This window comes from Macrotis lagotis, chromosome 1 (assembly GCF_037893015.1).
Source record: "Macrotis lagotis isolate mMagLag1 chromosome 1, bilby.v1.9.chrom.fasta, whole genome shotgun sequence".
Lineage (NCBI taxonomy): Eukaryota > Metazoa > Chordata > Mammalia > Peramelemorphia > Peramelidae > Macrotis > Macrotis lagotis.
This window is the reverse complement of record NC_133658.1, coordinates 631,102,400-631,130,297: the sequence shown is the minus strand read 5'-3', so window position 1 is coordinate 631,130,297 and position 27,898 is coordinate 631,102,400. Positions and strand designations below refer to the sequence as shown.

At 33.1% G+C, this 27,898-nt stretch overlaps 1 protein-coding gene and 1 pseudogene across 4 annotated transcripts in view; both read left to right on the top strand.

Annotated features, from left to right (window-relative positions):
* Positions 1 to 18,150, top strand: part of LOC141509066 (uncharacterized) — a 103,201-nt pseudogene extending 85,051 nt beyond the window's left edge.
* LRP1B (LDL receptor related protein 1B) overlaps positions 1 to 27,898 on the top strand; it is a 2,479,914-nt gene that overhangs the window by 85,744 nt on the left and 2,366,272 nt on the right. The window lies entirely within an intron of this gene.

Genomic DNA, 27,898 nt, shown 5'->3' with positions numbered 1-27,898 from the left:
AAATATAAACACATAGATAATGTGTGTAGATATATGTGCACATTTACAAACACCTACATGTACATGCATGTGTTTATACATATTATGTGTGAATACATTTGAAATAGTTATAGAAAAGGCAGGTAGCTAAATGACTCAGTGCTGGGACTGGAGTAAGGAAGCCCTAACTTCAAATCCAATCACAGATGCTTATCACTGAGTGATGCTGGCCAAACCACTTAACTTCATATTGCCTCAGATAACTCATCTATAGTATGGGTACAATAATAGCACCTATGTCGCAGGTTTAAGATAATAATTATAAAGTACTGAGATCAGCGATTGGCACATAGTGCTAGAAAAATGTTAGCTATCATCTATAATATGCACATAGTGCATATATATATATATATATATATAAATACATGCTTATATTTGTATAGCTGGATGTGTATATATATATATTTATATATATGCCTACACATGCATATTTAAATATCTAAAATATGAATATGCATATGACTATATAACTATACCCATATTTACTTATCTATTAGAAAATTATATGATTACAAAAAATGTTTTTCATGTAGACCACAGAAACTTGGGGAGACTACTTTGAACTGACAGAGTGAAATTTAGCAGAACCATGAAAACAGTATTTACAGTAATTACAAGAAAGTCAATCCAATGAAGGGAATGGGAGAAATGAAGCTGCCATATGTAATTGTAATGGACAAGCGAGAACTCAGGCAATATGTGATAAAATTTTCCTCACTTCCTTCAGTGAGGAAGTAGGTGACTATGAGTGTGTAGAATGTATATCCAAGGAAGCCTTTGTTGATATATTACTTGCATTTGTTCTATTGCTCTTTGTCTCCCTCTTTGTTTTTAAATCTTTAAATAAAGATAGCTCACTAGAAAGTCATGTCTTCAAAAATGAACATGTCATAAAAATGTCCAAAGAAAGATAAAACTTATACAGAAAGAAAATTGATTTTCCTATATCACAAGAATATCAGATATTTGACTCTATACTTCCCTTCATTCTACTCCCTCCATTAATGTATGAACAAGAATCTTGGAAGTCAAGAAAAGGAGTGAATTTCGAGATTTAGCATATATCCAAAAGTATGAAATGCAGCAGAAAGGTTAATGAGGATGATAATTTATAAAAGGTGAATGGATGTCCATAAGAAGTATGGTTACATTTGATAAGGAATTTTTTGAGAAGTGGGGGACATTAGATATATTATAATGTATTTAGAGGGGGAAAATGATCAGAAAATGAGAAGAAGAACATAAAAGAGTCATCCATAATGTCTGAAGGTGTTAGGAAAATATAAATAAAATAGCAATTTATGGGGCAAGAGCTGAGCTAAGGAGTTTATGGGGAAATCTAAGCAAGCTGGTAGACACAGGAAAATATGGCAACTAAAAGAAAATACTGCAGAGACAAGCTAGAGAAGAGATTAATGAATGTATAGATCCCAGAGGAAGTTAGAAGGAATTAGATAAAGAATACAGGTGGAGGAGCTAGTTTAGATAGATTCTAAGATGGATACATATACTAAGACATTTTGATATTGAAAGAAAGATTGTTAGGGGAGCTGGTTCCAGATGGCCTCTATCTTCTTGGAATACTAGGAGAAAGACTTCTAATGATAAAGAAGGAGTCAGAAGGTCAGATTTGAGGATTATGGAAAAGATTTGAAACAACCACTTTGGGAAATGCCCTAGGGAGTCAGGAAGAAATTAATAAAAGGACTGCTGAGGGTTACAGTAAGTACCATAAATCTGCAATGGAGCTAATCAGCACCATTTTGCAACTTTTCCCCTAACAACCTTCCATAAACTGGGGACACCAATTTCCACTTTTACAAAGAAAAAGGAGATCTTTGGAAATTTCCTCCCTCATTTCTCATATATAAGAAAACTCAGTATTCCCTTTGTTATGAAAGCTAGATTTTCTGATCCTTCAAATCATTCTATTGATTTCATAGCTCTAATATCTGATTGTTTGGGCATAGGTGCTGCCTCTGTATATATGCGAAACAAACAGTGGTTATCCCCATGTAGGATTTCTAAATCAGCCCTGGAAATAGCAACTGAGGTAATTAAGGTGTAATGTTCATAGTAGAAAAGTATATGAGGCAATAAATAGTATTTGAGGATGGTTAAATGCCAAAATGAAGCAGAGTTGTTTGATAACTGCTAAAGCTATTTATAGTAAATATTCTCATAAACTATGAACATTAGTCCCATTAGATGACAGAATTTAAAAAGAATAAGATCATAAAAAAAATAAAACATGCAATTTTCTTTCTTTGTGAGATATTTGAAAGTGCTGACCTGTTTTTCAGATTTTTTTCCAGATACTGTTTTTAGAGTATTATTTAGGTAGAAATATAATAGATAGTAGAAACAACTGAATTAGTTAGCAATAGAAGAATTTTTAAAAATTGATACTATCATAGCTGAGAAGAAATAGGGTGGAAGAGAAAATCAACTTTGATTTTAATTGCTTCTATATAATTATGCCAACTGATCCTTGTAACATTGAATCTCTCTGAAGAATTCAGATTTTTAATTTCCCCTCCTCCATTTCAGAATAATTCCCCAACATCATTGCCTGCCCTACCTAAGCCTTGCATTTGAGGATCTCTTCTCTGAGGTAATGGGATTAAGTGACATGCCCAAGGTCATACACATAGCCAATTATTAAGTGTCTGAGATCAGATTTGAATTCAGGTCATCCTGACTCCAGGGTTGGTACTCTACCCATTGCATCATCTAGCTGCCCGCATATAGGCTCTTAATCCCACTACCTTTCTTTATTACTAATATCTTCCTCTAAGCAACATTCTCAATCTGTCTCATACCTTTTTATTACTTTCCACATCACTGACTGAAAATGAACATACTTAGGGTACTCTTATATTCCTCTCCTCCATCTAACTATTTTCTCAGCCCTTTCCTCCCCTCCCCAGTTAGATCTCTTTTAAAAAGTGAGGCAGTAGCTCCACTGATTCCATGCTTATCCTTAACGAAGGGACATTTTCTTTCATTCTCATTGTTTTACCTCTCTGCAGATTTGATAGTATTCTTCATTCCCTTGTACTGATTCAAAAATATAACATGCTCCTGGTTTTCTCCCTTCCTTAACAGCTCCCTATCTCCTTTGCTGACTCATCATTTTCTTCTTATAACCTAAATGAAGATGTTGACTCTGATTTCTTCTCTCTTTACATTCTTCCCTGAGTCAGTCTCATGACATCATCAATTATTACCTTTATGTAAATGACTGCCAAGTCTATATTTGCAGATCCACACCTACATCTGTCTACAGAATATCTCCACTAGGATGTTCTCTTGCTACCTCAAGATCAACCTTGCCATAAGGGTGTTCATTATTAGTCCACTTATACTGTTTTGCACCTGATCTCCCTTTCTCGATCAATAAACTTTATTACCCATGTTCATAATCTAGGGATTCCCTTTTGCTTATCTTTCGTATCCAATAAGTTAACAAGTTCTGTTTATTCAATAGATGTAATATCTCTAATTTCTGTTTCCTCCTTTACTCTCCATAATGCAGCTATACTAACAAGAATTCTTAAGTCCATCCTGGATAGTTGCAATATCTCCCCTCTCTACTTCTCCCCCCTCTGCTTCTCCAATCTATGCTTCCAAATAATATTTCTTTTACATATTTATGATCACGTTTCTTTTTTGTTCAAAAGTCTGAAGTGAATTTCTGTTACTTTTAAAATTAAAAATCCTCTGTTTGGCATTTAAGACTCTCCATGATTTAGTACCTACCCCAGTTTTCCAATCAGACCAATTGGACTATGCTGTGAATAATGTTTTCTAAATTTTTGCTCTTTTTCTTCTCTTTGCCTGCATAGCATTTCATCTTTTTCCTCTGAAATCCCATTACTTTAAAATTCAACCCAAATTCCAACTTCTAAATAAAACATTCCTTCAGTTCAATAGTTACTTTTTAAATTTCATGTCAATTCTTTCTTGAAACTAACAACCTTATTGTATAATACTGAATAATAGCTATGAGTATTGATATCTTATTGTCTGCAATCTCTCTGAGGGTAGGGACTGCATCACAATTACTATTACCTTTGTCACAGCATGGTTTACAACATTCAGTACCTGGAACGTAGTAAATATTGGTTACTATCTTTCTTCTAAGAAAATAGGGATGGGGAAGTAGGTTAGGGTGAAACCAAGATGACAGAATACAGGCAGTGACTCCTTGAACTCCAAACCTCTTCAAATACCTTTAAATAATTACTCCAATCAAATTCTAAGGTGTCAGTACCCACAAAAAGACTGAATGAAAGACAACTTGAAGATCAATGGGAAGGGTCTGATACACCAGGGTTAGAAGGGACCCACAGTGCAGTCTGGGCTCTCTGCATTGAACCAGCTCCATCCATCAGGAACAGATCATGGAGCACCTGGGTCTGTGGCAGCAGTGGCAATTTCCACTTCTTTCAACCCAGGAATTGCCAAGGACAACATGGAAGGTTGTCTGCCACACCAACTGTGAATGGAATACAGTCTAGCACAGGCCATAGAAGAGCATATCAACCCAGGGAATCAGGAGCAGGTCTTGGAGCCTTTTCTGGAGCTCTCAGTCCATAAACAGAGGTGGGGATCAGGGGAGATGGTCAGGTCTTTTTGCTATCTCTGAAGCAGGACTCTGTTGCTTTGCCCATATTCAGATCTATAGCACAATTTGGGGCTCCAGTCCCAGGAAAAGAAGCAGAAGCTCAACAGAGTTCACTGCCTAAGCAGAGGAAAAAAGTCTCCTTACAGTTTCAGAGAAGTAAGGAGTGTTTGTAGTCACTCACAGACCAGAGTATGGGCCAGGATAGCATTCATAGTCTCATAAGATCTTGGAGGTATTGAAAACTATCAGGTACCTGGAGGTATCTCTGAAAACAGCTGCAAAAACTCTCAAAAGCTTGGAACAGACAGTGTGTCCTTTACTATAGAATCAGTGTCTCAAAAATGAGTGTCTTAAAAAAAAAGTTAAAATCAAGTCACAAAATAGGGAAATGAGCAAACAACAGAAGAAAATAATCCAAACATAGACGATTAATTTGGTCATGTGGAATGTCAAAATACATACTGAGAAGAAGATACCAAAGCCAAAGCTTCTGGATCCAAAACCTCCAAGAAAAATATGAATTGGTATCAGGCAATGGAAAAGGTCAAAAATGATTTTGAAAATCAAATAAGGGATGTAGAGGAAAAATTGAGCAGCAAAATGAGAGCGATATGGTAAAATCATGAAAACTGAATCAACAGCTTGTTTGAAGGAGATACAAAAATTACTGAAGAAAATAACTTCTTAAAAAACAGACTGGGTCAAATGGAAAGAGTGGTCCAAAAGGCCAATGAGAAGAAGGATACCTTCAAAAGCAGACTTGACCCAATGGAAAAGAAAATACAAAAGCTCTCTGAAAAAATAATTCCTTAAAATATAGAATGGAGCAAAGGAAAGTTGATGACTTTGTGAGAAACCAAGAAACAATAAAACAAAATTAAAAGAATGAGAAACTAGAAGAAAATGTGAAATATCTCACTGTAAAAACAAATTTCCTGGAAAACAGATCCAGAAGAGATAATTTAAAAATTATTGTTCTACTTGGAATCTATGACCAATAAAAAAGATCTTGGATGTCATTTTTCAAGAAATTATTAAGGAAAAATACTCCAATATTCAAGAAGCAGAAGATAAACTGTAAATGAAAAGAATCCACTGATCACCTCTTGAAAAAGATCCTAAAATGAAAACTTCCATGAATATTATGGTCAAATTTCAAAACTCCTAAGTCAAGGAGAAAATATTGCAGGCAGGCAGGAAGAAACAATTCAAATATTGTGGAGGCACAGTCAGAATAACACAAGATTTGGTCACTTCCACATTAAGGGATTGTGGGTTTGAAATATGTTATTCTGGAAAGCAAAAGAGCTTGAATTACAATCAAGAATCAACTATCCAGCAAAACTGAACATATTTATTCATGGGAAAAGATAGACATAAAATGAAATGGAGGACTTTCAAATTTTCCTGATGAAATTACAAGAGTTGTGCAGAAAATTTGATCTTCAAAGACTCAAATGAAGCATAAAAATGGTAAGCAGGAAAGGCAAATCATAAAAGACTTAATGATCCTGAACTACTTATATTCCTGAATGGGAAGATGATAATGGTAATTCATATGATTGTTCTCATTTATTAGGGCAATTAGAAGGAATATATATACACATATATATACACACATACAAACTGTATATATACATACATATATATATGTGTGTGTGTGTGTGTGTGTGTGTGTGTGTGTGTGTGTGTGTGTATAAGACAAGTGGAAGTTGAATTTGAAGGTATAATATATTTTAAAAAAGATAGTTAATGGGTTAGAGAAGACTATACTGGGAGAAATGGAAAGGAAAGATAGAACGGGTAAGTTGTTTCACATAGAGACAAGAAAAAGCTTTTTCAGTGGAGTAAGGTGGGGGAGGAGATGGGGAGGAGTGAGTGAGACTTTTTTTTTATTAGAATTGGCTAAGAGAGGGAATAACAGACAAACTCAATTCAGTATAGAAATCTATCTTTCCCTAGAAAAAAATAGAAAAGGAAAGGGATGGGAGAAAGGGGTTGAGGGATGGGGGTGGATTAGGTGATAGAAGGGTAGGAAGACTGTGGGAGAGAGAGTAGTCATATACAAAATACCTTTGAGGAAAGATGGGTGAAAGGAGAAAAAATAAATGAGGAGAATAGGATGGAGGGAAATACTGTAAGCAATAGTAAGTGTGGGGAAATATAATGAAATGAGTAAGTTTCTTTGATAAAGGCTTCTTTTCTTTTTTTTAAGTTTCATTTTCCCAGGTATATGTTATGAAAGGTTTTTCAACATTCATCCCTAGGCATATGTATATTTTTATATTACAAAATTTCCATCTACCCTCCCTTCCTAATCCCTCCCCTTAAGAGCAAACATGTTATACATACATACACATTTTTGATAATCATGTTAAGAGATTAGTCATTTTTCTATATGAGGTATTTTAGGATTAAGGGAAAGAGATTATTTTTATATAAAGTGTTCATCAGATTCTGAAGGATTTCTGTTTTGTTTTCTTTTGTTTTTCTTCCTCTGGAGGGGATAGCATTGTCCATACTCTGTCTAATTTGGTTGTCCTAGCTTTCTTAATTGCTGAGAGTTGCTGCTTCCATCAAGGTTGATCATCTCACAGTGTTGTTCTTAATGTGTATATTGTTCTCTTGGTTCTGCTCTCTTTGCTCAGCCTCAAATCCTGTAACTCATTCCATTCTTCTCCAGAATCTGATCATTTATAGTTTCTTATAGAACAATAATATTCTATAGTATTCATGTACTATAACTTGTCTAGCTATTCCCCAATAGATGGGCATTCCCTCATTTTTCAATTCTTTGCCACTACATAAAGAGTTGCTATGAATATTTTGGAATATGGGACTTTTCACATTTTTAATGATTTCTTCTGAATATAGGCCTAAAATTGGAATTGCTGGGTCAAAGGGAATGAACAGTTTTATTGCTCTTTGGATGTAGTTCCTTATAGCTCTCCAGAATAGTTGGATCCATTCACAACTCCACTAGCAATGCATCAATGTTCCAATTCTCCCACAGCCTCTCCAAGATTGATCACTTTCTCTTTTTGTCATCTTAACCAATCTGATAGGTTTGAAGTGATACCTCATAGTTCTTTGAATTTGCATTTCTCTAATCAATAAAGATTTGAAGCATTTTTTCATATGATTATATAAACTTTAATTCTTTAATTTGAAAACTGTTTATTCGTATCTTTTGTCCATTTATCAATTGGGTAATGATTTGTAGCCTTATAAATTTGATTCAATTCTCTATTTATTTTATAAATGAAAACTTTATCAGAACTCCTAGTTGTGAAGATTGTTTCCCAGCTTTCTGCTTTACTTCTAATTTTGGCAGCATTGATTTTTATTGGTGCAAAATCCTTTTAATTTAATATAGTCAATATCATTCATTTTGCAGTGTATAATGTACTCTAGTTCTTGTTTGATCATAATTTGTTCCCTTTTCTTAGATCTCATGGAGTATTTTTTGTTCCATTAATTTATCTATGACATTGCCCTTTATGTCCAAATCCTGTTCCAATTTTGACCTTATTTTGGCACATGGTGTGAGATGTGGATCTATGCCTAGTTTGTGACATACTATTTTCCAGTTTTCCCAACATTTTTTGTCAAACAGTGGGTTCATATCCCAGAAGCTGATGTTTAGGGGCTCATCAAATAATAGATTGCTGTGGTCATTTAATTTTCTTTTCAACCTATCCTAATCCACAGATCCATTATTCTATTTCTTAACCAGTACCAGACAGTTTTGCCCTTTATAGTATAATTTTAGAGCTAGAAGAGCTAGACCACTTTCCTTTACTTTTTTTTTCATCAGTTCCCTTGTTATTCTTGACTTTTTCTTGCTCCAGAGGAATTTTCTTAATATTTTTTTCTAGCTTGTTAAATAGTTATTTGGTAGTTTTATTGCTGTGTGGCACTGAATAAGTAATTTAATTTGAGTGGAATTGTCATTTTTATTATATTAGCTTGACCTAGCCATGAGCAATTAACATTTCTCAAATTATTTAGATATGACTTTATTTGAGTGAGAAATGCCTTATAATTGTGTTCATACAGTTCCTGGGTTTGTCTTGGGAAGTAGATTCCCAAGTATTTAATGTTACCTATAGTTCCTTCAAATGGAATTTCTCCTTCTATCTCTTGCTCTTAGGTCTTGTTGTTCATATATAGAAATGCTGATGATTTATGTGGGTTTATTTTATATCATAATAGTTTGATGAATTTGTTAATTGTTTCAAGGAGTTTTTAGAAGATTTTCTCAGTTTCTCTAAGTATACCAACATATCATCTGCAAAGAGTGAAAGCTTTGCTTCCTCATTGCCAATTTGGATTCCTTCAATTTCTTTTTCTTCTCTTATTGCTAAAGCTAGCATTTCTAATACTATATGGCATTCTCAAACATAGAGAAATGAGTCAAATTTATTTAAAAAAGAGCCATTCCACAATTGATAAATGATCAAGAAATATGAACAGTTTTCAAATGAGGTTATCAATGCATTCTATTTAAATTATTTTTTGAAATTGTCCTAAATCACTATTGACAGAAGAAATATAGGCAGGAACAATTCTTAGGCACCACCTTATCCCTATTGAGTAATAGGACAGAAGAAGAAAATGACTATTTTTGGAGGGGATGTAGAGAAATTGAGACACTGATGAACTGTTAGAGGAGTTGTAAAATGATTCAACAGTTCTGTAGAGTAACATAGAATTATGCTCTAAGGGTTATAAAACTATGCCTACCCTTTTGTCTAGCAATGCTACTGTTGGGTCTATATTCCAGAAGAGATGAAACACAAGAAGAACAGAACCCATATGTATAGGGATATTTATAGCAGTTCTTTTCTGGTGGCAGGGAAATGGAGATTGAGGGGATACCCATTGGTTGGGGAATGGCTGTACACATTGTGGTTTGTGACCAGATGAAATGTTGTTCTGTTCTGGGACATGTTGAACAGGATGCTCTCAGTAAAAAATGAGCAGTAGAAAAATGCAGGGAGAAATTACTGTATACAGCATTAATGCAAAATGATCAGCTGTGAATGACATACATTTTCTCAGCAATGCTATGACCCTAGAGAACCTCCGAAGTACCTAATAATAAATAATACTATCCATCACAAAGACAGACCTGACGGTGTCTGAATGCATACTGAAACATATTTTTTCCTTCTTTTGATTTTTCTTGATTTTTCTTTTCGGGGAGGGGGGAGTATCTCTTACTTTTACAACATAACTATTGTGGCAATGTTTTTCATGACTGCACATTTTTAACTATATCAAGTAATTTGTTTTCTCAATGAGGGGGAGTGGGGTAGGAAAGAGAATTTAGAACTCAAGATTTTTTAATTGAATGTTGAAACTGGTTTTTGCATATAACTTGGGGGAAAACATATATATATATATATATATATATATATGCATCTATATATGTATGTGTGTATGTATGTATGTATATATACAAGGAAAAGGAAATAAAGATGGGAATTAGATAGGCATTAGATTGTGATTTCATATGTCTAAGATATTCCTGGATAAGGAAACTACTTCTATCTCAGCATCAATGCAAGTTCACTATAATTTATAGCATCAAGAATATTGAAGTTAAATGATTTGCCTGGCATATGTGGGAGAGGAGTGACTTTAATCCAGGTCTCCATTTCTATTTGCAAATCAATGCTAAATTTGAGACAATGATCAACTCTGAAAACAACATAAAAATCTCCACATTAGATGGGCTGATAGAAATAGTTAACTGCAAGGCTGAAAAAGAAAAAAAGAAGTTTGTTTCTCAGCATTTTTATTGTCTTAAGAATTTCTTAGTTTTTCTGACCTTGAACCTGAGACAATTTGATCTCTACTCTTTTCCTCAAGTTCTACTCAATGCAAAAGAAATCACAGAATGGATGGACTTGTCCTTCAATGAGAAGGCTAGTCAAAACTGAACATATTTGTAAAGAAAATAGGACAGATTCTGTTTTCCTGCTGGTAAAAAAAAATCTTTCTTTGAATTGAGAATATTTTGTTTTAGATTTTTGCAAGGCAAACGGGGTTAAGTGGCTTGCCCAAAGCCACACAGCTAGGTAATTATTAAGTGTCTGAGACAGGATTTGAACCTAGGTACTCCTGACTCCAGGGCTGATGCTTTATCCACTACACCACCTAGCCGCCCCACAAACTGAGAATATTTCTAAAGAAAAATAGCACAGTTCTCTATAAAAATACCAACAAATGTTAAGGCTTATACCAATATTACAATATTACAAGGAAACATTACTTTGCAGGGAACTAAAAGAAAACATTCAGATGTGAGGTGTCCACATACAGTGCTTCATGGAAATTACAGAAAGTGGGGAAGGGTAACGCCAAGGATATTATAATTTTGAGGATTTTATTTTAATATAATAGGCATTCAATTGAATTATGTGACTATGGGGACAGGAAACAGAAGTTCCAGTGATAGGTCCTGAGGTAAGTAATATTTGTCATCTAAAACTCATATTCAGAAATCCACTTTATTATGTCACAAAGTGTCCAGATGCACGTTGGGAGGTTCTCTTATCACTCTAATTCAAAACTACCACTTAGGAAACCTGCATAAATGCATGAATAGGAATTGAACTTTACTAATGGTGATCTACTACTTCTGATATAGAACAGTTCCCATTCTTTCTCTCTTCTTTCATCATTGTTATTATCACTTAAGGTGGACATTTTATTTTTCCCTTGCTACTTAGATTGGGGAAGAGAAAAGGAACAAATATTTAATCCCTTAAAAATTGGAAAGTATTGGGAAAATGTTGCAGCTAGACAGAAAGACACTTTATATTTATTTTAGTTACATGATCAGGTTCCTTTTATTTGTTTCACAAGAAAACTTGTTACTTTTTTAATGTATCTTGGAACTATTTTCATCTTACCTTTTGATATCTTGCCCTTCCTGACTATTTTTTAAAAGTACCTTACCAAAACCTGTATTTAACCTAATGATACTGATAATAATTTTCCTAGTTCCTTCCTTCAAGCTGTGCTTACATCTGGACTGCTATCATTGGTAAGATTGACATAAACAGAAAACATGACATATTAGCCTATTAGTTCATGGGTAGCTCCATTTCAAAGTCTTATATATGTCTTATGCAAGGGGTAATATGTAGCACACATAAGCATATATATGCAATATTTGTATACACATGCATGCACATATATACACATATATAATATGCATATATATATATATATATATATATATATATATATATATGAACATTTTGATGTCCAATCATTTCAGTTGTATCTGACTGTGCTCCTTTTAGGGGGTTTTCTTGGCAAAGATACTAGAGTGGTTTGTCATTTATTTCTCTAGCTCATTTTACAGAAGAAACTGTGGCAAACAGGATTAAGAGACTTCACCAGAGTCATACCGCTAGTAAGTGTCTGAGGTATGATTTGAACTAAGATCTTCTTGTCTCCAAATCTGTTCTTTATTCAGTGTAGTGACCACAGATATACCCATTTACATATGTATACACACACATATATATAGATAAAGATATTTAGAAATATCTAAAGATACAAATACTCTACATATAAACATCAACATAACAGTACACATCCATATTAGAAGGCACAGTCTTAATGTCAAAAAATAGAAGGAGATTATATAACTTCCTGCAGAGTTATTAAGAGTACATTATCCAGGTATTTCATAAAAGAACACTTATTCAAAGTATATTTATATATTGTTAAAGGTAGCAAAGAGTAGCAAATAGGAAGGTAATTTCAAAGTCAAGGAGGTGGAGGAGGAGGAGGAGGAGGATAATGGTTACTTTCTGGTTCTTTAGAAATTGTTCTTACCATGTAACATCGTTTTCTAATTTTTTAAAAGAAATTAGAGTTTATTTTAGAATATTTCCATAGCCTTTCTCCTTTCCCTTTTTCTTTACCCCATCTCCCTCTGTCTGTTTTTCTCTTTAGTTTGGTTGCATTGTAGATGAAATAAGGATTTTAAAAATCATTAAATTATTTTAAAGTATTGGACATTGCTGCTAGAAGCATTCCCAAGCATGATTTTGGTGAAAACTCTTATGAGAAGTTGTTTAGAAATCCTACTTATTGTAATAAGTTGCTTGCTCAACTCAGACAGAAAACTGGGTTCATTGGATGAGAGGCTCAAATTAACATGAAAAGAAGAGAAAATAAAGTTTTTAATTAAAAGTTGGCATGCAAAGTAGCACAGGGATTTTCCTAACAAGAACAATGAGTTATAAAACAGCTAAACACTGGGGATTATAAACCATGTTTTCAAATACTTTTAATAACAGCATAATGTCAATACACACATTTGTATTAAATATTTAAATATAGTAAAGTATTTTTTGCCAATTTTTGAGTGTCTACCAAAATATTAGCAAGATTTTTTTTTCCTTCACTAACTGGGTGTTTGTACTTTTCCTGTGTTCTCTCTTTGCCCTTAAACTTTATTTGAAAACGACTTTCACAAATAATACTCTTATAGGGTCTTGGTTGTCTCTGTATTGATGAGACATTAATCTTTCTACAAGTCTTCTTCATTCTTAGTAGATTTGATCTGAACATAAACCTATATGGTTACCATGAATCAGTGTGCTCTCTTTACCATTGGCTCCACTTTCCACTTTATTCTTTTCAATATGAACAGAGAAATAGTTAGTTATATTTAATTACTCAATTTTCAGGTTTGGTATCCATACCATTAAATTTTGAATATTGAGAGTTCTGTTTTCTCCCTGTAATATAGTTTTCAAAGGGTCATAGATTTAGATCTTTAAGGAAAAGTAGACCATCTTTCTATTTTTATAACCCTCACATTTTATAAATGAAAAATCTAAAAAACAAAGAGTTATAGTGACTTGACCAGCTTCACAAATATCTGAAGGAAGATTTGACTCTTAGGTCTTTTTACTGATCTTTACATCATGTTACCTCATCTATATACCCCCTCCCATCTTAATGTTCTGAAACTTCATAGTATTAATATTAATACAATCATTGAAGGTCAGACACACTTTTGCCATCATCTACTTCTTCTTCCCATCTACTTCCCATGGAATTCATAGAGATTTAATTGGTGACCCTATACCAACTTCCCCATACTTCTTCCCCTTGGGAACGAAGTTTTCCTCCCTTGTGATCCTCTCTTCCCTGGCTCCTCTAGAACCTAACAATTTTCAGTTTCTACCACTTTTCCGTCCATCCACCCTAGTCAGAGCTTCCTAACTCCCAGGAACATGATTCATTTGACATGTTAGCTTTATATCCTTGATTTTTGTTCCTGTGCAGGCGAAATGAAGGGTCCTCAAATCTCTAATTTTCCAATAAGCTTCAAAATTTAACATAAATTAATTACAAACTGCTTTATTCAATAAAATAAAAAACTATAATATAAATTTTGAATTTTTAAATAATTGGGAAAGTTATATTATGAATTAATTTCTGCTATGCCAATTTCTCATCAAAATTTTAATTCTACAAAATAAATTCCATGACAATATTGTCTAGGTAAGAATTCTTTTATCTGAACTTTCTAAATGCTATATCAAAAAAGACTGAAGGCTGGAAAATAGAAAATTATTTTTAAAAAGTTTCAAAAAGATAATTTTTTCTCTTAAGTCATATTTCTTTATCTTTGGTATATCTGTGCCCTCTTTCACAAGTATAATGAGTTAATATCATCAATGTAAATTACATATATCACTGATCTTTTTTTTACAATGAAAATAATGTAATTCCACTCATGTTTAAGCATGTTTTTATCCTGCAGAAACAAGACATGCTTTAGTTTTTTTTTTTCTTGAGCGAAAGTAAAACACTGATCTAGGTATTTGAATTTAAGATTTAAGCAAGCCCTGAATTTGATTCCTTTTGAGTATTCATTAACTTCATGCAGACAAAAGCAGATGGTCACTTGTTTAATTGCTTATGTGTTTATAAAGAAAATCAATTAGCACTACCCCCATGGAGTTCTTACCTTTTTTTCCTGCTTAGATTCTCATCAACAAATGTATTGATAGAGTCAGAATTTGGCACCTACAATTCTCCCAGTTGTGTGAAGACAGGAGGGATATACTTCCATTAAAGAAGCTTAGAAATAAACATTAAAGACACAAGGGAGTTTGTAAGAAAAATGGGGCAAGATTGATGGAGGAAAATAGAAGGATAATAGAATTATTTATAGATGGAAGGGAATTTATAGTCTATCAGATCTAATGCTCTCATTTTATTGATAAGAAAAGGAGGTCCAGAAAATTTAATTGACTTGCCAAAAATCAGATAGTGTCTGAGAAAGACATAGAACCAAAATCTTTCCAGCTCCCAATTCCAATGCTTTATTCTTTTTATAATTTTTATTAGTGTTTCTTTGGGGAAAAGGTATTCTCTTCTAAAGCAATAGTCCATTTATAAATTTTATTCAACCAAGTCTCAGTTATAGCTCTGAGGTCAATGGGACTCCTTACATTAGGTATGGTTCACCTTACATGTATTTTATACTTGGAAAATTTTAATATAAATATAGGTTCATAGATTTAGAGTTCAAAATAACCTTAGAATTCAGTAAGTTCACTTCCCTTATCCACTCCTCAATTCCTCTAAGTATACTTTGAAATATAATGTTATTCACAAGGTATGATTTTTCAGTAGCTCCTAAGAAGGCTAAAAAAAAACAAGGACACATTAACAACTGTTTCTGATGAATCAGAAAAGGCCTGTTTCCCATCCAAATGAATATTTGCAATTAAAAAAAATAATGTTATTTAGAGAGTGAATTGAAACCCATTCAGAATGGTGTTTTAGACTAAATGATTCGAGGGGGTGGGCTGAATCTGTTGCTCATAATAGTTAGATCCTAATCAAATTGTCTGAAGTCTAGTTTAATGGGAACAGGTGCTAAGGCAGATTTCCCTGCTTAGCTTTTCCAGCACAGAGCAGTCTTGACCTTAACTTCCTCAGCTATTGCATTATGGGTTGTAAAGCCTGCCAGGCCTTCTCAAATAAGTATTGTTTTTTAGAGGTAGAAAAATATCCAACTGGAATCTGATCTGAAATATCAAATTTGTGCATTAGAGGAAGCATACCAAAATGGAGAAATATCCAGATATGAAGTCAGAGAATCTGAGTTTGTCACTTTTCTGATGCTTACTACCATTAGTGCTGTTGGCAAGTCACAACAGCTCTATGCCTATTCCATTTCCATAGAATGAAGATGTTAGACAAGACTGATCTTATCTGAAGTCTTTTCCAGCTTTAAAAAATTAATCCTATGATCCCATCCTGCTTCTGGTCAAAATTTAATGAGTTCTTAAATTATATTTTATCTATTTCATTGTGTAATTCCCAATTACATGTTAAGAGATTTTTAACATTCTTTTTTTCAACAATTTTGAGTTCCAAATTCTCTTTTCCTCTCACTTTTCCTCCCTCCTTGAGAAGGAAAGAAATATGATAACTATTATATTTGAGGAGTTATATATACTATATAGCCACATTAGTCACTACTGCAAAAGAAAACAAAAAAAATAAGAAAAAGAAAGTTTAAAAATTATGTTTCAGTCTACATTCAGAGTTCATCAGTTTTCACTCTGGTTGCAGATAGCTTTTTTCATCATGGGTCCTTTGGAATTGTCTTGAATCATGATCTTGAGCAGAATAACAGTCTTTCACGGTTGATCAATCTTAAAATGTTGCTATTATGGTACACAAGACTCTCCTGATGGTCTTCCCTATCTCCTTCGTCGCTCGTTCCCAGCCCTTCCCTGTGTCTCTGTCGTGGCCCCGCTGCCCCTGCTGCCCATACGGCTTCCCTCTGGAACCCCTTCGACCCCCTCTAGCAGACACCATCCATCCTTTGGAGCCCTCCTGGGCGTGCCCCTGCCTTCTGCGGCCCCGCTCTCTATAGGGAGACCGATCGGTGCTCCTGCATAAGGTGGGGACCCCACATCGAGGGGAAAGGGCCTTTGCGCAATTCCTGACAGATTAAATTAAAGAGGAACACAAATCTCTCCCCAAGATGTTCGAGGATTGGGAAGAGGATGTGTAAAGGACAGAAGCCAGGTTAGTCTGGAGATCAGCTGGCTAGAAGACCACAGTCACTTTCAGATGGTCAGAAAACCCCAAAACAGCAAGATTCTGAATTGATGTCAATCCCGAACTTTGGAAGGTGGAGGCGGTGAAGGACAATACCCCAGTATTAGACTGTCACCATGCAAAGTATCGATAAGGTTGGAAAGGAAGAAGAGGAAGGGAATGACATCTCTAAGTCAGATTTCAATCTCCCAAGCGAATCAGACTGAAAGATAAAAACTGCACGCGGAACACAAATTCCATCACTTGATGGACTTCCTGGTTGGCAGAGGATAGACAATACATTTATAGATAAATTGATCAAGCTCAGCACAGCCTAAGAACACCAGGAATACATCAACCTTCTGGAAGATCTGAAAAGAGTTTGTAAAATGTCAATAGGAAGGTTCGAGGCTATGAGACCCTATTTGTGACAGACCCAGAGTCTTTCCCTTAGAAGAAAACAGTTATCTAGAAGCTATCATGGAGAAAATTCAGTAAAATATTATCAGACAAAATTTATATTTCTTAATCCACTTTAATTTACTTGCCCTGACAGCAATTTTGTACACTACCACATAATGAAGAAAAATAAACTGCCTGGACCCCTCCAAAACAAAACAAACAACAAAAACAATGTTTTCCTGATTCTGTTCAGTTTACTTTGCATTAGCTAATTTTTTTTTCTAAAAACATCCTGTTTGTCTTTTTTATCAGCATAATAGTATGCTATCACAATTATATAATACAAATTATTTAGTCATTTCTCAATAGATAAACATCCCCTCAATTTCAAATTCTTTGCTCCACAGGAAAAAAAATGAGCTCTCATAAATACTTTTTGTACATTTTAGGTCTTTTCCCCTTTTATTTAATTTCATTGAGATACAGCCTACTGGTGAAATTGTTGAGTGAAAATCTTATAGACCTTTGTATTTCATTTCAAATTGTTCTCCAGAATGTTTGGACAACTCCACCAATAGTGAATTATGGTTCCGATTATTTCCACATCCTATCCAGCATTTGTTGTTTACCTTTTCTACCATATCCATAAATCTCATGTTATGAAGTGAAATCTCAGAATTTTTAATTTGCATTTAACTATTAGTGATTTTTAGGATTTTTTTATGTGACTACTGACCGCTTCTTCTGAAAACTACCTGTTCATATCCTTTGGTCATGTATCAACTGGGGAATGGCTCCTTTTTATTTATTTTTTTAATAAATTTGGCTCTGTTCTATTAGTTGAAAAATAAGATATATCAGAGAAACATGTATTAAATTGTTTTTCCTCAATAAATTTTTTCCTTTCTAATTTTGACTGCATCACTAGTGTTTGTATAAATTTTAAAATTTCATTTAAACAAAAGTATTCATTTTGCTCACTATAGTTTTTTCTATTGTTTTGTTACAAATTCTTTATCTATAGATATGAAAGGTATATTTTTTTCCATGCTCTCTTTACTTACTTATGATGGAAACCTTCTTGTCTAAATCATTTATCTATTCTGATTAATCCTGGTGTATGATGTGAAAATGCTGAAGTGTACATAGTTTCTGTCAAATTATCTTCCACTTTCCTCAATAATTCTTGTCATATATTGAGTTCTTATTCAAAACACATGGATCCTTGGATTAACCAAAGACTAGATTACTACTGTCATTTTATACTATGTATTATGTACCTAATCTTTGATTTTTGTCATATAACTTGAAATCTTGTATGGGTAGGCCACTTTATTTCACATTTTCCATTGATTTCTTTGTTATTCTTAACCTTTTATTCTTCTAGATGAATTTTGTTACTATTTTTCTAGCTCTATGAAATAATTCTTTAGCAGCTTTTTTTCCCATAATTTTTATTGAATGTAATTTTTATTGCATTATGATCTGAAAAGGATACATTTAATTATTTTGCTTATCTGCAATTGCTTGTGATGATTTTTTATGCCCTAACACAAGGCCAATTTTTGTGAGAATGCCATGTATAGCTGAAAGAAAAAGCAAAAATATTGTGTGCCTTTCTTTTCACATTCAAAATGCTCCAGAGGTCTCTATCATTTCTCTTTTCTAGGTTTCTATTCATTTCAAAAACTTCCTTCTTTTTTTATTTTTAATGTTAGATTTATCTAGTTCTGAGAGTTAAAGGTTGAGGTCTGCCATTTAGCATAGTGTTTCTCTCTATTTCTTCCTATTATTTTTTTTTACATTTTCCTTTAAAAATTTGTATGCTACGTTATTTATGCATATATATTTAGTACTGATATTCCTCATTGTCTGCATTTTTTTTGGTTAGATGTTGTTTTGCTACTCATTCCTTTTAATTAAGTCTATTTTTGCTTTTGCTCTGTCTGAGATCATGATTGCTCTTCCTGCCTTCTTTGATATTAGATGAGGCTTTTGGATTGTGTCTTGGCTCCTTATTTTATCTATATGTGTATGTATCTGTTTCAAGTGCTACTTAAAAAACAATTTATCAATATATAATTTATTCTGCTCTTCATTTTGGCTTTATTGGTGAGTACATCTTATTTACATTGACAATTATGAATATTAATCTATCCTATTTTTTCATTTTATCCTTATTTCTCTTTCTCTATTTCTTTCTCCCTTTCTCTCTCACCTTACTCTTCTCTAAAGTTGGTTTTACTTTTAATCACTGCTTTCTTTTACTGACCTTTTCTTTATCATTCCCCACTTTCTCTTATCTCCTTGTTCTCCTGCTTCCTTGTTGAGTAAGATCCACTGCTATTACCAAATGAATATGGTTGTACACATATATTTATATGCACATACACACATATGTATGTCTCTGTGTGTATATGTGTTTTTGTGTGTGGATCTGTTTATATGTGAGTGAAGTTTAAGCATTCCCTCAATATCAACATTTCTTTTTGGGTTTTTTTTTGCAAGGCAATGGGAGGGTTAAGTGACTTCTCCAAGGTTACACAGGTAGGTAATCAAGTGTCTTAGACTGGATATGAACTTAGGTCCTCATGACTACAGGACTGATGCTCTATCCACTGTGCTACTAAACTTCCAGCTTTTTTTTCCTCCACTGAAAAAGCTTTTTCTTTTGTGCTTTTTCTCTCTTCCCTCTTCTCCCAGGGCATCCCTCTTTCTCATCTTTTCATTTTTTTAAACATTATCCTAACATAATTGACATTCTCCAATATCATTTTTCTTTGCAAAATCCTTCAAATTACCCCAATAATGATTGAGTTCTTAGAATTTCATTTAAAAATGTATAGTTAAGCATTAATGAGCCCCTTATGATTTTTCTTTCATTTTCATCTTGTTTTCTTCTTCTGAATGTTGTATTTGAAATTTAGTTTTTCTTTTCAGCTCTTGTATTATGATTGAGAATGTTTGAAAGTCCCCTATTTCATTAGTCATTCTTTTCCTTGATGGATTGTACTCAATTTTACTGGTTAGTTTATCCATCATTGTAATTCCTGCTCTTTTGCTTTACACAATCTTATGTTCCAAACCCTCTTTTACTTTGACACAATAACTGATTTTTGTATCTTTTTTCCCTCTTTTGGCCAATTCTGCTTTTCAGGGTGTTATTTTCAATAAGTGAAATTTTGCATCACTTTTCCATCTGGTCAATTCTGTTTTTTAATGTTTATTTTCTTTATTAACATTTGTGCCTCTTTTATAAAATTGCTAATTGTCTTTTCATAATTTTTGTCCTTTGTTCTCATTTATTTACCTTATTTTCCTCTATCACTCTTTTTTTGGTTTTGAAAAAAATACATCACTATACGTAATGGTTGATAAATATATACTAATATGATTGCAGAATTTACCAGGCTTATCAGTGTCAGTGATGGGATTAGGTTTGGTGGAAATCTTAGAGAACATTGAATACAACCCATTATTATATTGATGAGACTATTGAAAACCAAAGAAGTTAAGTTTCCCAAAGTGAAAAAAAGCTGTAAGAAACAAGACTGAGATTTGGATTTTCTGTATATTTCCATAGACCCCAATTAATTTAAATGTGCAGAGGACCTGTTAATTTTATAGTTATACTGTTAATTAATATACACTATAATACATGTATGAATGCACATTACTATAAATGTGTCTATATAAGCATATACAAATAGATACAGAGAAAGATAGAATATGATGCTCAAGACAGTAACATTAGCACAAAGGACAGACACCTTTTTGGAAAGATTGGAGAAAAATCTTTTCAGTGCATTGAGAAACTGGAACCATGACACTGAGTGGCCACTTTTAAAGCTTTCAAGTCCAATATGAAATGGAGAGAAAATATTACTAGTGGATTGTATAAGTTTATGCCATATGAACCTCAGATTGTCTCAGTCAATCATAAATTTCCTGAGAGAGCTGGCATAGGTCTTATGCAATGCAGGTTCACTGACTTTTAAAGCCTATTGTATTTCATTTTCAGCAAGAAGAATTCACTGTAGCAATACTTAACAACTTTCTTTCAAATTTACATGAAGGATATAACATATTTAAAATATTTTTGATTGTAAGTAGAAAGCATTTGTATCAACAGATATATCACTGATATTTCAGTAAGTGCCTATAGCTTGCTCAACTTTCTTTCTATTATTGACTGTAAATCAAATAGGCAGGGAAAAGATTCTGCATGTTCAGTACTTTCAAAAATGGAGATGAATTTATTCCTGGGTCCTTTGGAATCTGGAAGAATAATGGGACAGAGTAATAGAAGCATGAAATTAGGAGGAAAATGGGCAATAGTAATTAAGCAGGGAAGAAGGCAACAAAGACAGGATTGGCTTCTCTCTCACCTCTAAGCAGAGTTCATTATTTGCTTTGCAGATTAGATATTGTCATATTACACACTATGGAAGTAATGTTTCACTTAACTGCCATCTTCATTGTCATCAGCTCTTGCCTTCTCTGGAAATTCCATATCATGAACAAAGTTGATATCCGGATTACTTGAAACCACTGCCCAAAGGCGGCGACCAGAAAATACTGGGTAGCCATCTGTTGACATTCATGTTTCTTTGGGATCAATTCCTAATATCTGCACCATATAATGTGCAGATAATGATGGCTTACTGTCCCTTACCAGTTTATCTCCTATAAACAGGAACTGACTCTTTCCCTTGATGAAATGAATTAGTAATGCAGTTTTCATTTTCTTTATAAACTCTAATATCATAGCATTAACATTAATGTCATAAATAACTTGTAACTTTTTAACTGGAATAGGAAATTGATAAATAGCTAAATAATTTAGGCTAAACATTTTCCTTAAAAAAGTACTGAAACTATTTATTGCCAGAAGTGAAGTCAGTCTGTCAAAATTTCCAGAGAAGGGAGTTGAAGTTTCTTGTTTAAGGAATAGCAAGAAAACAAATGTCACTGGAGGGCAGAGTATGTGGTGGGGGTATAACATAAGAAATCTGGAAATGTGGGAAAGGACAAGGGATTTAAATAGAGGAATTTAATATCTGATCCTGGAATTGATAAGAATGAGCTAGTCTATTCTAATGTGGACTGCCAATACAAAGGTATGGATATGAGAACTAGAGTGTCATATGTAACATGGGAAGAGAAGGATCTGATTAGGGCAGAGTACCCCAAACTAACTCTCTGATTATCTCTAATTCTCTCTCTCTCTCTCTCTCTCTCTCTCTCTCTCTCTCTCTCTCTCTCTCTCTCTCTCTCTCTCTCTCTCTCTCTCTCTCTCTCTCTCACATCTTTCTCTGTCTCCAGCTCTCTGTCTGTCTCTCTGTTTCTCTGTCTCTGTCTCTCTCTCCTATCTTTCATAATTATAGTCTAATTCAGTCTAAAATTAAAATATCTTCTTTTGCTTCCAAATGATCCTTTATTCACAATAAGCAATACACTGTTATCCTCCAGTTATTTTAAGTGTACCAAAATGTGAAACTTTATATCTATTCTTTTAAATTTCATATTACTAAAAGTAGCTCATCCAGGCTGCTTCAAAGATATTTAGATCCCAATTCACCCATACAATGTATTCATTATTGATACTTCTAGCTTCATGACATCTGCAAAGGAATAAATAAATTATCACTTAATTCAACTGACAAATTATTGATAAAAATGCTGAAAAGAACATGGTTAGGACAGAAATAGCAAATAACTAACTCACAAAGATATTCTGGTAAATATTTAACAATCAGCCCTTCTGGATAAATGTACATATGACATGCTTTTAAAACTTAATATGCATTTTTAACATTTTTATCACTTTATGTAGTTTTAAGTAAACAATTAAATAATTATCCAAGTCCTAATTTGTAACTTCCACAGATATCCAAGCAATAAATATACACACTGGATTTTTTTCAATTAGCTCTTCCAAGTTATATTGTCACCTCTTTAATAGAAGGGGCTATCTTTTGCCTAACTTTTTTATGTCTACTGCTTATCACAGTGCTTGGCATACAATAAGGAATTAACAAATATTTGTTGAATGATTAATTAGTAGGAGTTATCTTCACAAACTTCTGGTACTAGTTGCATGTCTCCTCTTTGGACTTAGTTAGTTACCTTTACTCTCTATAAGATCTCATCCATGTGAGATCTCATCTTTTCCACAAGGGATGCCTCCTGGGTCTTTATCAAAGGCATTGCTGAATCCAGTCCTAGTCATTAACTAATATGAGTAAAATTATTTGAATAAATTTAATTTTTACACTTTTTCTTTTTCTTAATATATAGATATCAATAAAAGCTATCTTAACAAAGCAGAGACAGACTACTTTTCATAAACCCACTCCAGAACAGACATAACAAGAACTAAGATTAATACTACAAAATTTTTAAAGTATTTAAATGTAGAATCTCATTTTAGCCTTACAATAATCCTGTAGGGGTGGATATTACAGGTAGTATTATCATTATTGATAATAATAGAAATAATAATTAGTTTTCATAGTGCTTTAAGGTATGCAAATGCTATCTGATTTTATCTTCACAACCACTTTGAGAACTAGATTCCCATTTTATAGATGAAGAAACTGAGGCAGATAGCAGTTAAGCTATTTGACTTGGGTCTTACAGTTAGTATCTGAAGCCAGATTTGTACTCAGATACTTCTGACTCTAAATGCATCACTCTATTCATTGTATTACTTATCTTCATCTTATCATATTTCACATGAAGCAATCAGAATGAAAGAAATCGGGAATTGTTTCCAGTTTTATAGCTATTAAGGGCGAAAGGATCCAAGATTTCTTGACTATGTTATTTATACTCTGAATTTAGTTAGGAAACAAATTAACTATTCTTGTATGCAACATTACAAATTTCTGGTAGTAGAAAAATCCTGATGATAAAGACTATCTAATGCAGAATTGCTTTATTTGGAAAGTTTATAATGTTGCCAAAATTTAGACCTGTTTTATAATTAGCATAAATAAAAAGCTACATTGAAAAATTGAAAAAAATTTCAAAATGAGAAAATGAGACAGATAGCCTTTACACCTGATTATTGAAAGGGAAACAAAAAGGAAGTGTTACATAAATAGAAATGGAAGTCTTACTATATTGAAAAAATATAGGAATGGTGCTATGTCTATATAAGCAACTTTACCAATAAGTGTATGTGAAATTATAGATGTTTTTGTAATTCTCAAATGGAGAAATGTATATCTGTATATAAAAATATCAGCAATCTTGAAAACTGAAATATGAAGAATTGTTCACTTTGTTCCACAAAGGAAATCACCTTTAAATTAAAATTCATTTAGCATTCTAATACTTTTACTATATCGGTGAACATAAATCAGGACATTGATGGGCCACACATAGAAAAATAAATTGATATTGGTCCAGTTTCACTCAGGTATTTTTGTATTTAGCACACTCATGACTATTAGCATGTGTCTGCATGCTCAATAAAGAAAGAAAGAAATTGGGTCAAGTCTAAAAGAAATGTAGCCACTTCTGACTCATTTCGTTTGGTTCTTCTTGCCTTTCCATGAAAAAAGCTAAATTTTCCAGGGAGTGGGGGATGGTGGAGAGGAAGGTTACCATTTGTGTTCTACTTGCTTGGATTTTTTTTCCTTAACCATACAGGCTGCATCAAAGCCACAAAGCAAGCTATGATGAGTGGCAAGAATCTGACATATTTTATTAAAACAAGTAAAAGAAAGAAATTTGGTCCAATCTAAAAGTAATACAGGATTTAAAACTGAACCTTGACCTAGAATAACTGATTTGAGTCACTGTCTAAATAAATTGGTTATGAGCTAAATCTCAATTCAATTCAAGTCATTCAATTATTATTAAGAAAAAATTAGCTGTGGTGGCTAGGTGGCGTAGTGGATAAAGCACCGACCCTGGAGTCAGGAGTACCTGGGTTCAAATTCAGTCTCAGACACTTAATAATTACCTAGCTGTGTGGCCTTGGGCAAGTCACTTAACCCCATTTGCCTTACAATAACCCGAAAAGAAGAAGAAGAAGAAGAAGAAGAAGAAATTAGCTGAATGGTATTATCCTAAAGATAAAACAAATAAAAATTTTATAACCCCCTTCCTGCAAGGATCCTACTTTTTTCCAGTTTGCAATCTCACTTCTATCCTTATCACGTTATTCTAATTGTTCTCTTTAAAGTCACCAATTATTTCTTAATTGTCAATTATAATGGTGATTCTTCAGCCCTCATTTTTCTTTTTCTCTCTGCCATGAATACCATTAATCATTTTCTTCCCCAACTACTCCTTCATCTCTAGATTTTCTTATTCTCCTCCTTTGGTTCCCCTTCTGTCTGATTACTTCAATTGTCCCTTTCTAGATGACCATGCATATCACTACCTCTCTAATTCTGAATGTACCCTAAGGCTATACCCTAGTCATTTTTATTTTCTCTCTGTTCTTTCTTCATGAATTTTGAGTTCCATAGGTTTAGTCTTCATCTTATTAAAATAACTACCAGATCCACCTACATATCTATGTATCTATCTTTGTCTGTATCTCTATATTCACATTTAAAACATAGCTGTCTATATCTAAATATGTATTTCTAGAATTCAAACTTATCCAGAACTGGTTTCTTTCCTTTTAGATTTTTCATATTAGATGTCCCATAGGCATCTCAAATTCACCATGTTCAAAGTACAAATCATTGTCTTTTTTCCCCAAAATTTCTCCTTCTAAAAAAAAGTTTTCTTAATTTTGTTGAGTCTACCATGAATTCATTCTTTCAAGTTCAAATCTCAGCATTATCTTGGACTTCTCAGTATATCTCATCCAACATGTATTTTACCAGTTACTAAATCTTACCATTTTTATCTATACAATATATCTCGTTTCCATCTTTCCCAATTTTTTTTGTATTCAGTTAGTCACCACTTTGGACCATCATCACATCTTGTATGAATTTTTACAATAACTTCCTACTCTGTCATTCTGTTTAAAGTCTCTTCTCACACCAATCTATACTTTTTAGAACTTTGAAATTATTTTCCTGAAGAATAGAGTTGAAGCTATTTCTCCCCTACTCAGTAAGTTCAAATGGTTCCCAATTACTATTTTTCCCTCTATTACTTTTAAAATCAAATAAAAAATTTCTCTGCTTGACTTCTCATGTATTTGTCATTTTATCTTTCTAGTCTCAGTATTCATTAATCTCTTTCTCACTTTCTATAATTAAATCAAATTGTTGTCCCTCCTTTGGTACTCTATCTCTCATCCTTGTATCTTTGCATTGTCCATCATAGGGAATGGAATACAAACTTTCACCTCGTAAAATGCCTGCCTTCAGTATACCCTGTATATATATAGACTTGCTGATTCCTCATCTGCTAGTGGTCCCCCTTACTAACTAAAATTATAATGTAAATTTTTTTTTCATTTATTCCATATTTTCTTATAAGGAAACTGTACTTGACTCTAAGAAATGTGGTTCTTGATGGCAAGAATTCTTCCATTATTTTTCTTTATATTCTTAACCCCTGACAAAGTGATTGCCGCACAGACAGTTAATAGACAACAATGTTGATTCATTGGTACTGGGGGTGTGGTTGATTATGATTTATATGGACAAATAATTGGAAGTTAATTTGAGGAGAAAGAGAATACTAAAAATTATGGAAATAGAAAAGGCTTACTTAGGAGATTAAAATTAATCTTGAAGAATTCTAAAGTTTCTTAAGGTAAAGATGAAGATGGAATATATAATATTCATCAAAAAGAGCTTCTGTGAAACTAGAGGTGAGAGATGGAATGCCTAAGTCAAAGAAAGACTACTAAACCAATTTGAATAGGACACACAACAAATCAAGGAAACTAATATGAAATAAAATTGTTTTAGTTTGAAACTATATTAGTAATGATTTTAAATATCAGAATAAAAAACCTGCATTTTATGCTAAAAAGTAATAAGAAGTCAATGAATATTTCTGAGCACAGAGTGCATGATCATATATATATATGTATATATATATATATATATACATATATATACACACACACACACACACACACACACACACACACACATCTGTACATGTGCCCAAGAACACTTTTTGTAACTAGGTTGAGGATGGATTGGAGATAAGAAAGGATGACAACAAGGACAAAAAAATAATAATAATGATATTTTTATAGTAATCCAGGTGACAAATAAAGAATGAGTTCTAGCAACAGCCTTCTGAATAGAAGAAAAGGTATTGACTTCTTTGTTTTTCTTTCCAAAAGACTTCGTTCCAGTTTTCAATATATATTTTCACTGGTTGACCCTATTTCTAGAATTCCCTCCCTCCTCATTTCTGCCTCCTGGCAACTCTGGCTTCTTTCAAATCTTATCTATAATTCCATTTTCTGCAAGAAATATTTCATAGGTCTCTTTAATAACCTTCCCTCTGGCATAATTTCCAATCTTGTTTGCATATGATTGTTTAGTCCTGTTTCTCCATTAGATTCTCAGCTCTCTGAAGGTAGGGACAGTTTTTGTCTTTTCTTTTCTATCCTTAATTCCTCACTTGGCACATAGTAGATGCTTGCTCAATACTTTACTAGTATTCATATATTGGCTGTGTTTTAAAATACAGAATTTCTTTGCTTAAGAAAATATAAAGGTTTTATGTAAATTACTACAACTATATAGTTTTTGACCAATCAGTAATCAGATGAAGAAA